Genomic DNA, 13,802 nt, shown 5'->3' on the forward strand with positions numbered 1-13,802 from the left:
TCCTCAGGATTGCGTTGGCAATTCTGGGTCCCTTTACAGTTCCCTATAAATTTTAGGATTATTTGTTCTAGTTCTGTGAAAAAGGTCATGGGTAATTTGATAAGGATCGCATTAAATCTGTAGACTGCTTTGGGAAGTAGGGCCATTTTAACAAAATTGATTCTTCCAATTGAAGAGTATGAGATATCTTTCCATTTCTTTGAATCATTTTCAATTCCTTTATCAATGTTACATAGTTCTCAGCATAGTTTTTCACCTCCTTGATCAGGTTTATTCCTAATTTTTTTTTGATGCAATTTTAAAAGTGACTGTTTTTTTACTTTCCCTGAAAGTTCTTAATTTGCCCTTTAGCTTATTACTCTTTAGAATAACACTTAAGTTTTTCTAATAGACATATCTTTTTTTCAACCATTCCAACATCACTACGATACAACTTCCTGTGTTTACATGCACACACACACTTTAGGATGATTCATTCAACTACAGACCAAATCACTTTCTGCTATAGCTACTTCTGGCTCAACATTTCTAAGCTACTGCTCATTTTTTGGTTATTTCTACAAAGATTAAAGCACATTTGTTTGTTCATTTTTTCTTAACAGACTATTCAAAGTAATTTGATTTCTATTTTTGGTTTTTCAAGTACTCAACCTCATCACATTTAAAACAATTATCAATGAAGTTAATATGCTTGGTCATTTAAATCAGTGATTATGTGAACAAATTTGAGTCCAGGAAAGGAAGGTGAAGGGAAAAAGAAACAACCATTTAGTAAATATCTATTTGCAAATGTCTAGCACTATTTTTACAAGTTGTAGCTTCCATATAATACAACTTAAAGTTCCCCCAACTGTCACAACATCAGTATGACTGCTTCATAAAAGAATAAAGTGTTTTATTTAAACCTGGCTCTGTTGTTCCTGTTCCCTCTTCAGCTACCAAGTCACTACTTCAGAAAAACACTTTAAATATATCTGTAATCAGGTCTTCATAAAACTATGTTGATCACTATCTAGAATCTACATTTAATGACTGATTTGCCCTAAACCATATTAATAGCCCCTACTTAAAAATAAATAAATAAATAAATAAATAAAGCCAAACAGTTCACCTCATTCAATGAAAGTTTTAGTGTATTTTGTAAGAGGTAAATGCTTGTTTTCTCCTGGTTTGGGTTTATAGAGATAATCAGAAGACTAGTCAGGTGAGTGTGAGATAAGTTAATCCCCAATCTAATTACTAAAGTTAACTTCAAAGGCCCGTATTTTTTGAACGACATTGTCAGGTTCTTATTTATTCCCAAACACATTAGATTCCACAGTCCAAAACTTCTTAGAATATAGTATCTTAGAAGGGGAGGAATGTGGCTTTTTAAAAAACTGATAACGATGAAACAATTTCCCTTAGCAATCCCTGTTTGAACTTAATAAACTGATAGCCATTAATTTCTTCAGAGCTAACACCAGTTTTATGAAAAAAAATAGTCCCCCTGTATAAAATTATCAAATAGACATGAATCCACACCACTAGGGTACAGAGGAAGTAGCCATCTGTTGTGAACAATAATAAATCTTTTTTCCCCTAACTATCCAGTTCATTTGCACACTTAATTTCCATCTTCCATCATTCAGCCAGGCATGTAATTAAAATATTATTTGTATGTATTTACTACCATAATCTACAGTCAGAAACTTATCCTGGGAAGACAGTATCACTGGCTCAAAGTTCCAAATATCAAATTTTGTTTTTAATTCTGAATTCCTGATCATCAGTTATCCTCATTTCCTATATATGATATTAGCCAATTACTATCCTAAAGTTATAATAAATACAAAACCCCAAAATGTCCATAAATTAGTAAGTACTTAAAACACACTTACAGGGCTTCCCTGGTGGCGCGGTGGTTGAAAGTCCGCCTGCCGATGCAGGGAACAGGGGTTCGTGCCCCGGTCCGGGAAGATCCCACATGCCGCGGAGCGGCTGGGCCCGTGAGCCATGGCCGCTGAGCCTGCGCGTCCGGAGCCTGTGCTCCACAACGGGAGAGGCCACAGCAGTGAGAGGCCCGCGTACCGCAAAAAAAAAAAAAACAAAAAAAAAAACACACTTACAGCATTGAAAAATGTAGAGTTTTAAGCTTTTATTCATATTTAAAATGACCCACGTGGGGACTATGTCATCAAACCAAGCAGAATGAGTTCACATCACAATCAGAACTATTAAATTCTTTAAAATAAATACAAACCTCCCTCCTTCCAGATTCCATATACAGTCTTCGAAAAACGAAGAATTATAGAAAGAATTAAAAAAATCATCTCACCTCCACCATCCTAAGACACTACTGTTAACATTTTACCAAAAAACTTTAGACACTTCACAATATCAAGAGTGCCTATTCCCAGTTTCACTGTGTGTATGTGTGTGTTATCAAAGTATGTCTATGATTGGTATGTAAACTTTACAGACCCTGGACAAGTTCACTACATCCAGATCTCCCAGCTCAGTTTTTCAGTTTTAAAGACTTCAGCTAAGAGGTTCTCAAACCAAGTAATTCAGAAATAGAGAACAGGTTCCCCATGAGATGTGGCAACAGAGATACTAAGACAGAATCAGAAAAATCTATGAAGGCACCCTGAGAGTTACGACTACTAGGTATGTGGGATTACAGATGCTATGAAGAACCCGAAAGTGTTGTTTTATTTCTGCAGTTGAGCTTAAATTCTAGCAACATAATCTAACTTTAACCTACTCTCAGTTTCTGCATATACGGGCGAAACAATGAATGTAATGAAGAAGGGCAAATACTATGAAAACAAGATGAATGACCCCAACTCTGGGTAATTTCCTTCACTAGGCACGTGTTTCTTTCTCAGTTACGTAGAAACACTATAACTTGGCTTAATGTTTGAGCTGCAACAACTTTCTAAGTGTGGCACAAAGGTAATTCAACGAATGATTAAAGGGTAAAACATAAACCGAAGAGTAGGGAGTCATAACAAAACTTCATCTTAATAGCATTTACTGAAAACTCTCTAAGAGAGTATGGTCTCAGCAAACAGTCTAAAGATAAGGTTATAAATGAAACTCCAGATACATACACCTACACACACACACACATATTCATTCTTTAAAAATATGTACCAGAAGACAATGAAAATAATACCAACATGCTTATTTCAAGTCATCTTGATCTCAGATGTTATTTATATTCAGTCTCTAGCTCAACTTTAAGTTCCATCAAGGCAAGAAATATATCTGTATAGCAATACCCAAATTCAGACCTCACTTATTTATACTGGTAACTCAAATGATACAGAAAGAGTTTCAGACCACCTCAAAAGTCAGCTTATTTAAAATCTCCTAATTTAGAAATGAGATTAAGAAACAACTGCAGAAAAAAGAATAAGCCACTTTGAAAAAGCTCAGGCTCCTTATCCCTCCCAAACTTAACAAGCAACATTTACTGACTATGGCTATGGTTAAAAATAATGATTAAAAAAAAAGTAAAGGAAGGTGACAGTCTTCTCCACACTGCTTGTTGTAGACAAGAAAGAACAACTGTTAGTACTAACACTGGACTGTTAAGTGCTGAAAGAGCAGACATGAAATAATGAAATCTTACTCCTTTGGTATCTGAGGCTACTGTATCATCAGTTTCAAGCAAGTAGCTCTTTAAGAACAGCGCCCATCTGTCAATCTCAGGGAATACTTGTATCATGAAGGGTATACAAGCTTATAAATCACTAGCACTTCAGCACAATCTTTCACTTCAGGAAGAACTTATCGATGATGCTGGCAAAGGCACTTTTACACCTTCCCATATGAAAGGAACGAAGAGATGTAGACAAGGACTAAAAAAACAACTCTGAAAGCAAAATGTGCCCCAATTTTTCTGTGAAAGTTTTATAATTTATAAATAAGCTGAATGTAAGATAACAAAGGATAATCAATATATGCAGAAAAACAAGAAATAAAATGAAACTGACCAAACAATAGCAAAATATTTTCACAGGAGTTAAAAGGATAAGTTTAAAAAAGTAGTAAGAAACAGGGTTCCAAACAAAAAAGGACAAACAAAATTATGGCAGTAGCAAAAAGAAACAACAGTTTTTGGACTTAAGACTCAGAATTACATATTAAGGTCCACAGTAGTTTTAAAAATCCCTGAATATAAAAAAGATTTCCCCTCTCCTCAAAATAACCCAACCTATGATCTCTGGGGAAAATTAAAGCATATTAAGTTGATGGGTAAACTGCCTAATACCGGACTGTTAAAGGATACATAAGTGGAATCATCAAAAAATTTAAGAAAAACACTAAAATTTGAAATAAAATAGTTTCAACAACATAATTATAAGAGGCCATATTCATATCTGTCTTAAAGCTGTTTTATCTTCCATTTCTTGTGAAGTAAATGGAAGTTTTGCCCTTGGAAAAGATAAAGATGGCATATGTTGAGGTATAAAACTTAAAGGGAATGTGTATATGTGCTCATGAAGATAAATATAAAATGCTCATAGCAGCACTATTCCTGACAGCCAAATACAGAAACAACTCTATATCCATCAGTTATAGAATGGATAAATTGTAGTTTATTCATACAATGTAATCTTATTCAGCAACAAGAATGAACTATTGCTACAAGCAACAACATGGACGAAACTGACATACAAATATTAAGCAAAATAAGTCAAACAATCAGGAATACATACTAGATGATTATATTTATTTTTTTTGTATTTTATTTTTTTATTATTATTATTATTTTTTTGCGGTACACGGGCCTCTCACTGTTGTGGCCTCTCCTGTTGTGGAGCACAGGCTCCGGACACGCAGGCCCAGCGGCCATGGCTCACAGGCCCAGCCGCTCCGTGGCATGTGGGATCTTCCCAGACCAGGGCACGAACCTGTTTTATGATGTTCCCTGCATCAGCAGGCGGACTCTCAACCACTGTGCCACCAGGGAAGCCCTTATTATTATTTTTTTAAACATCTTCATTGGAGTATAACTGCTTTACAGTGGTGTGTTAGTTTCTGCTTTATAACAAAATGAATCAGCTATACATATACATATATTAGATGATTACATTTAAAGTTCAAAAACAGGTAAAACTAACTCAAGCAGTTAGAAAGATAGGGTTGGGGGTAGTGACTGGGAAGGCACTGGTGGGGGTGGGAGATACTTCTGGGATGCTGGTAGTTTATTTCTTGATCTAGGTATTACTGATTACACAGATATGTTCACTTTGTGAAAAGTCATCAAGCTGTACATCAGTGATTTGTGTGCACTTGTATACTTTCACCAAAACCTTAAGTTGGAAAAAACCAATAGGGTCTTCCCTGGTGGTCCAGTGGTAAAGAATCCGCCATACAATGCAGGGGATGTGGGTTCGATCCCTGGTCAGGGAACTAAGAGCCCACGTGCCCTGGGGCAACTAAGCCTGCGCACCACAACTACTGAGCTCACACGCCTCAACTAGAGAGCCTGCATGCCGAAAACTACAGAGCCCGTGCACCCTGAAGCCCAGGCGCAACAACTAGAGAGAGAAAACCCACATGCCACAACTAGAGAGAGAAGCCCGCGTTCTGCAACTAAAGGTCCCATGCGCCTCAAAGAAGATCCCCCATGCCGCAACTAAGACCCAATGTAGCCAAAAATAAATAAATAAATAAATCTTAAAATAAACTAATAAAAGTTATTTCTACAATTTAAATAACTATATGTAGTTATATATATAGTACATACACATATAGATATATAAAGTTACATATAGACAGTTTCTAATCAAATGACCATTGTTAATGTAAATGACCCATACATACTGTCACTTGTACCTGCTCAAATTCTTTCTCTTTTCTCCAAACCATCAACTCAAAATTACTCTTTTGGGGGGAAGAAAAAGTGAAACTATAGACAAAATTTTAGGTTCAGAAGTAGTCGATTAGGAAAAATAAATATGTAAGGTAAGTGATTCTTGCAAAAATCTTCCACTCTCCCCCTCCTCTGATGTGCTCATTTTGCCTCTGAGGGAGCACTCCTACCCAAAAAGTCTTTCTCCAAATTGCTTATTTCTCCTACTTTTACTGAGCTTAAAATATGAAAATTTGACCAAATAATCAGTTTTTTAAAATGCAAATATATTTCAAAGGATTACAAAGATACCAGTCATTCGCACACAACTGTGAATTAGCTGTGTCTACGTTTTTAAATTGAGGCATAGTTGATGTACAGTATTATATAAGTTTCAGGTGTACAACATAGTGATTCAAAGTTCTGTGTCTACTTTTAACAAATAACTGTAAATAAGAAATTTCTTCTATATAAAGAAGGAAAATGAGCAATTCCACAATTTCTTTTATAATACAATTGGTTTGCCAAAAATACTCGATTTCAAAATATAGTGTCTTCACCCATCTCCATTTATTTTAAACAAGTCTTGTTTGATCTTCTCTGACATGATACAAACTTGAGTGACTCCTACTTACCATTGTTGAATTCTACTCACTTCTAATTTTCCTTAAAGCCTGTTATTTTTTTCTTTTTTCAAAAAAGTAGATCAATTACTAATGACATATATATACACACCAACCCTCAAAACTATAACAGGTGACTATGCCTTCCCTTTTCCCCACTCCCTTCCTCCTAAGTGTTAGAAGTCTCATAAAGCCATGTGTTCTTACGCATACATATGTATGTATGTATACACATATATACACACATTATATATATATTTATATACTATGGATGCAAGATACAAAATCAATACTTGAGTGCAAAAAGAATTCTCATATCTAAACCCAAGTAGAGTCAGCAAACCAGTAAAGGCTAAACTCATGCAAGTCAGTTATCAACACATGGTACTAAAGAAACCAATGCCAAAGGGTGAATCCACATAGTAGCCAGTTAATTCCACACAAACTTGCAGCAATCAAAGATTCTGACACAACCCAACTCAACCATATGAGTGCTGAGTGTACACTACGGGAAAACTGTGAAACTAAGATTATCACTGTTACCAGAAAAATAATTTTAAAGCACAGTTTCTTACTCCATTTCTATCAGTAGAAATATCTCTAAGCTTTGAGAAAAGAGAAAAGTAGGCTCTCTTCACAAAAAAGATGAATGGCACCTCATCTCTAATGGTATGTGAAAGTACACATTAATGTTTTTTGGATTTTTTGGGGGTTTTTTTGGCCACACCACGGAGTATGCGGAACTTCCCGGACCAGGGATCGAACCCGTGCCCCCTGCCCTGGAAGCACAGAGTCTTAACCACTGGACCACCAGGGAAGTCCCATTAATGCTTTTTAAGGTTTAGCCACCAGTTGAGAGAATGTTTTCTCCTTTTTTGAACACAGTCATACAATTTTCCATCTGTTAGAAGGGCAGAACACTTGACAACTAGATTTTTAAAAATTGGGAGAATAAACAACTAACTTAAATGATTTGCATTTGCTTTTAACTATGCTATCTTATTTGGGGTGTTTTAAAATAAAAAAATACACAGCGCATTCATTTTCAAAGTAAAGTAAATATTTTCAATATTTGCCTTCAATTACAATAAATTATGTAAAGGAAGTCACTTAGTTTCATTTTTCTATTTTCTAAGGATTAAGTTTAAGCACATTTTTTGTGTTAACCAAACTTATATAAAAACCCAAAGCTATGCATGTAAAGACACCAAGCTACGGTAAGAAAAGGATATTTAGTCTACAAACCTGTCAAAATTCCTACTGAAGTCTAATTTAACTCACATTTTTTTCCTTCCTGAAATAGTCCAGTCTATAACTATGAACTAAAAAATGACTTAACACCCTTTATTCATAACTTATGAGTAATTCAAGGGAAATCTACCCTTCTCTGCACAATGAGTGCTTAGTGATCTCATCAACAAACTGGAAAAACATGTGAGCCAATCAGTGCAATCTCATCTGGAGACAAATCTACATGAGGTAAAATTATGATCAGAAAGCTACTCAGAAGACATGAAACCAAATGATTTAACAATCATTGGCATCAGACTACTGTATCTGCCTCCGACAGAAAAGATGGGATAAGACAGGGGACTGATGTGCTGCAAGGGCTAGGTTATTCCTTTCTGTAAAAGTGATGGAGATATTCTGCCAAATGTATTTCAGTATCTTCCCCTGTTTATGGAAAGACCAGGTGATATAAATCAATTTCGAAATTCTTCTCTGCTACTTACCAAGCGTATTCACTGCTACGTTAACAGCCATCGTAGAGAATTGCTAAGAGGGACAGTATATAAGAAAAGTGTCTGGCACAGACTCTAGTACATAAGAAGAAACAGAGTCACTGTTTATTATTATTCCAAATACCCATTTCTTCCATTTCTTATTCTTTTTTCAAAGAATATTTCAATTCATTAGATATAAGATTAGTGATTTATAACTGCAAATCAGTTTCTCTGAGATTATACCACATCATCCAGACTGCATTTTGGGATATGACGGAAACTCTTTAGCGACTCATACACATTTTATCTCTTAGGTTTAGTTTTATAAATGGCTGCTTCAATTCCTTACTATTATTTTTAATATTTAAAAGAGCTGCCATTTATTGAGCATCTACCATATGCTAGGTACTTTACTATCTCTTATCTTTACAATTACTGCTAAGACAAGTGTTACCGTCCCTATTTTAAAGATAATAAAGCAAGGCTCAGAGAGGTTACATTGTTTGCCCCATGTCAAATAGCTCACTACTGGTATAGCTAGGATTAGAACCCACATCTAGCTAGCTCTAACTCTGAGCTCTAGCCATCATACTACCCCCAACTGTCTCATCCCTTATATTTTGCTTCTTTATAATTTTATTTTCAGAGGGTAACAACTGCAATTTGGGGGTACCTTGCTTACAACCTCACATATTAAACAGAGTTCTCTGGAAGACAAGAATGTAATTTAAATGACTGATAAACTTGAGAAATGGAAGGTCTAAAACAGAGTACCCTTCAGAGACCAATGGGACAAAATAGATACAAAATAAGGGTAACTTGTTAGGAATAAAAGAGAGAACAGTAAGAGACCTCAAGTTGAAATAACTCATTACTATAGACTGTTTATTTTCAAAATTAAAACAAATAGAAAAAAAAAACTGAGAAAATACTCACTAGCCTTGAATTCTGCCAAACTTAAGTTCAAGGGTCCTCACTAACTGGGTCTTTGTTGCCTTACCTGGTAGGTCTCCAAACTGGTTGGCCTTTCCTCGGGTTTGCCAGCATTTCCAGTAATGAAAGAGACAAACACTATAGGGACAACCCTTAGGCCTTATCAGCAGAACTCTAACAACAGTATTGTCACTATCCCATTTCTATTCCTCAAATAATTTCTAAGTGTTGAGAAACAGGCCACACACACACATGCACACACGCATACAGACACAGTTGAGTGGCATCTCTCTTCTAAGGCCATGTAAATATTTTGAAGGTTTAGCCACAAGATGGGAAAGCAGTGACCCACAGTACATAATTCCTAAAAGAGGAAAAATCAGGTTCCTTGTCCAGAACTCTTCTATCTATAAAGGTTGCAGAAGTTCCTTATTCTGTATGCAGTAGGAAGAACCCGAAGGTAAAATAATGGGCTAAAACCCCACAGAAAAGTATAATTAGCACGCATGAATAGAACACTAAGGACACTGTTGCATATAATAAATATGTAGCTACATCAGAAATATTTTATGTAATACTATACATACTGAACTACTTGAAAAGTTCACTTAAAAAAAAAAAAGACTATAATTCCAGGATAACAGGTGAGATTTTAATCCCACAAATATGGGATTAAAGAGACTGATTACATTTTTACTCTGTATAATTATTTCAGACTAGAAGTTAATAGCAAAATCCATTAATATACTGTATTCATTGCATTTCTTGAACTATAAATGATCAGTTAAAATTTCAGTACTTCAATCTTATGAATTTCCCAATAACTAGAAAATTACACTTATTTTCCAAAACTTCCATATCAAGATTTTCAGAAGTCAAATTCCATCTTTTATTAAAACATAATAAATGAGAAATTAATAGCAGACATAATAATCAATCAATAGACTGATGCCAGGTCGGAGAATTTGGTAGCTGAAGGCAGGTTTAGGAAAGGGACTTTTTAATTTTAAATCACGTGCATTTAATACCTATTCAAAGTAATCAATTTTAACAACTAGAAACTGAAAATGCTCAGAATACATAGCACTTCTGCAGACTTGTAAGCTTTCCTCATACATAGTTCTAAAAAAAGACTACCAAATAGATTTCAAGATAAATTCAGCAGAACAAGTTACAAAAACTAAATCCTTTTAGGATTTTAAAAGAAAACGAATATGTAAAATCCAACCCCACACTACTTTCAGTTTCACTGAATCTGCAATATATTATCAAAGGGTCCCTATGTGGAACACAAATTATTTTCTACCAGCTTAAAGTGGTATGTGAAATCCTAAACTCAGGATTTTAAATTAACAGCCTAAAAATGCTCATGATTTGTATTCCTTCTTTAGACAGTGGACCATTTCAGGTAAAATGAATGAAGAAAGCATTCCATGAAACACGGAGGCTGATTATTTCTCAATGTGGGGTGTAAGAAAATCTCCCCCAAGAAAGGCTTTGAAAAGTCCTCATAAGATTTCACTCCATAAGGCTGTTTCTTTCTTCTTTAAACATTGGCCATTACAAACATTCAAATACAAAGGAGGTGTCAAGGAAGTTTTTAGACTAATTAACATGAGGGCAAAGAAGCAACTAAAAACCAGTTCTGACAGAATTTTTGCTTGAAAAAATACACTATCCTATAACTTTTATTACTATAAAAGCCTTAAGTCCACCCTTTACATGAAATAAGTCATTCTTTTATATAGATTGAATTAACTTAAGATGCCTTGAAACAGTCTCACTTCAATTCCCTACTTGGAAAGCTGTCTTGATGCACTATTATGTAACTCTATCTAAGACTCTAATGCAAGAGTTACATATCCATTAAAAGTTAGTAAAAAGTAAAACATGCACACGCACAACATTAGCTGTAGTTCCTTCATTACCTTGTCAAAATTATGAAACCCAGCATATTTTCAAACAAACAAAAAACCTTTCCTATTTAAACCAGAAATAGTGACACTTTGCATACTCCATAAAACTGTTAAAATGAAAAGCATTCTTCTTGGCTACTAGCTTCTGATCATTATGAGAACTGTACATTTAAAATATAATCAAAATGCCAATTTTCAAAGAATGACATATGTTTTACATAAAACTAGCAAAATCTTTTTTATTTTAGTCTTTTAATTCATCTTAATGTTTCATTCATTTTGAGGCCATTTATTTGCCCTCCAAAAGACCCACAGCATTTTCCCTGAAGGCTAATCAGCAAGTTCTTTCCCCCTCTGTGCCAACATAGAATCTCCAGAACAGTTCCTACCAGCAGCAGCAAAGTAACAAACCTACAGTGAATATGATTTACCATTTGGTTGGGCACATACTGAAATTCTGATTCATGAACATCTTAGTCAGTTTATGGATATCAATGAAAAGAAAAATGACACTCCGGCATGTGACTGCAAACTACCAAGTCACTTTACTTCAAAAGGAAATAGACTTTAGAAGCTAATAATTTCAAACAAATGAAAAAAAGTGACCAAGATATAAGGACCTCAACTAAGTCTGAAAATACACACAAATCGTGAAAAGGAGATTCAGAATTAACATTTAAAACTACACAATGAGACTAAGTTTGGCTGAAAGGATCTGATCCACTGTTAACGTAAATTAACAAATCAGTACATCTTGGAAAAGCTTACTTCTAGCAACAGAATCCGTATTATGATTTCAATCCAGTGTCACTGTTTTCTCAAAAAATAGTCAACTCTATTACATATAGTACCAATTCTGGAAGAAGACTTGAATATTATTTGAATGGAACACAGGAGAACCCTGATATGCAAATGTAAAAGGAAATGTTGAAACTACAAATATTTTTAATTTACAAAAAAATTATAAATGTATCCAAGAATCATTAAAACACATTACCAATAATGCTGCACAAGACCTCTAACTGGCTTGAAACATCACATTCTTTCAAGCAACATATAGAAAACTGCTTTCACAAGGACTATCTGTAGCAGTGACTAGTGAAAACCCTTTAAACTATTTTTCAGATTATCATCTCCCTCTTTCATTTGTTAAGTATTTTGATCAAGAACAATAAAACAATTTTTAAGGAAAGAATGTATAATTTTAAAAAAGCATTTAATCTTAATTCCCTTAATCAAAGGAGGTGTGACAACCAACGCACATAAAATTAACCTTAATCCGCCAACGAAAACACGCAAAATGTCTCCTAACAATTCTCCTCCTCCTTAAAACAACCGTATACATAAATATGGTACTGACCTCCACCCCCACTGAGAGCAGCTAATAAAGAGAATAGTTGCATTTGGAGACCAAGGTGCAACACCCCACCTCCTGAACCTCCCCAAATAACCACATCTTCAAAGTAGAACTGAACATTATTTTTGCTAAAGCAAGAATCCAACCCTCCGGAGCCTCAGCCCTTAGACAATGGTGGTTACCAGACAGAGCTGCACAGTTGAGTCCAAATGACACATTTCACTAGGCCTTGGACACAACACACACACACACACACACACACACACACACACACACACACAGATATGCACACACACTCTCTCTCCCGAGGAGCCAGTTCTAAGGAAGGGGCGTTCAAATCCCACTGGGAGATGGAGGAGTAGCACAGTGGCCTGGGGGTACGCCGGGGCGGGGGGACAGGCGAGAGGGGTGTAGATAGAGCGGAAGGGTAACTGCACTGCACACGAGGGAGGGGGCTGGAAATGGCCGATGGATTCTACATTTACTTAAAGGTCTTGCTTTAACGGGTCCTTCCCCGGGGTTCTGTAACTAAAGCCAAACTGCGCAGCAAACATCGTGGGGTTGGGAGAAGAGAAGCTGCTCCCCCTACCCCGTGACTTAGGGAGGGGGGCGGGGGAAACAAGTTCCCCGGCCAACACCACCGACCACTCCGAGTCCCCCTCTCCCCTCCTCCACAGGAAGGGGGAGGCTAACAGAGAAAAGGGGGAAAAACAAGTTCCCCAGCCAGCCCCAACCACCCGATCACTCCCAGCCGCTCCCCCCACCTCCTATTAGAAACGGGAGACCAAACCGTGGAAGACTGCCGAGAAGGGGGAAATCCCACCCTTCGCTCTTCCCCCACCCACCAACAGACTCCTGCGGGGTCAGTGAGCGAGCCGAGAAGCCAGAAGGATGGGTGGGGGGAGAGGGTGCCAAGCCCCCGAAACCAAACAAAGCGCGGCCTGAGCTAGAGCCCGGGCGAGTCGGGAAGCCGCGGCTTTTCCTGCCGGCCGGGGCCCAAGCCGGGCTGACACTGCGGCACCGGGGGACCCGCCTCCGCTCAACCTCCGTCTCCCACCCCTGGGCGCACAGGCCGCCCCCGCCCCGGCTTCCCTTCCCGCGGGTCCCGGTCAGCCGGGCGTCCGACCCGGCGGGCGGCGGGGAGGGAGCGCGGCCTTACCCCGCTCGCCGGCGTTGTTCCGCTCAAAAAAGAGGCGTCGTCGTAACTCCTCCTTAAAGGAGCCTTTCCTTCTCCTCCTCAGCCCCGTCGCCGCTGCTTCTGCTGCTGCTCCGTGGCAGGAGGAGCCATTGACACCGCCGGAGCCGCCACTCGCCCTGTCGGTCCCTCCCCGCCGCGGGGCTGGCTAGGGGCGCGGGGGAGGGCCGCGGGCGTCGGGGGAGGGGCGAATGGGCGGGGAAGTC

General features: G+C 37.5%; 1 protein-coding gene across 1 annotated transcript in view; it reads right to left on the reverse strand.

Annotated features, from left to right (window-relative positions):
- Positions 1 to 13,579, reverse strand: part of FBXO11 (F-box protein 11) — a 98,826-nt gene extending 85,247 nt beyond the window's left edge. Inside the window, exon 1 of the mRNA XM_024753605.1 lies at positions 13,561 to 13,579. The gene's annotated coding sequence lies outside the window, so the exon portion shown is untranslated. The remainder of the gene's footprint in view (positions 1 to 13,560) is intronic.
- Positions 13,580 to 13,802: the final 223 nt, after the last annotated feature.

Source organism: Neophocaena asiaeorientalis, unplaced genomic scaffold (assembly GCF_003031525.2).
Source record: "Neophocaena asiaeorientalis asiaeorientalis breed wild unplaced genomic scaffold, Neophocaena_asiaeorientalis_V1.1 scaffold171, whole genome shotgun sequence".
Taxonomy (NCBI): domain Eukaryota; kingdom Metazoa; phylum Chordata; class Mammalia; order Artiodactyla; family Phocoenidae; genus Neophocaena; species Neophocaena asiaeorientalis.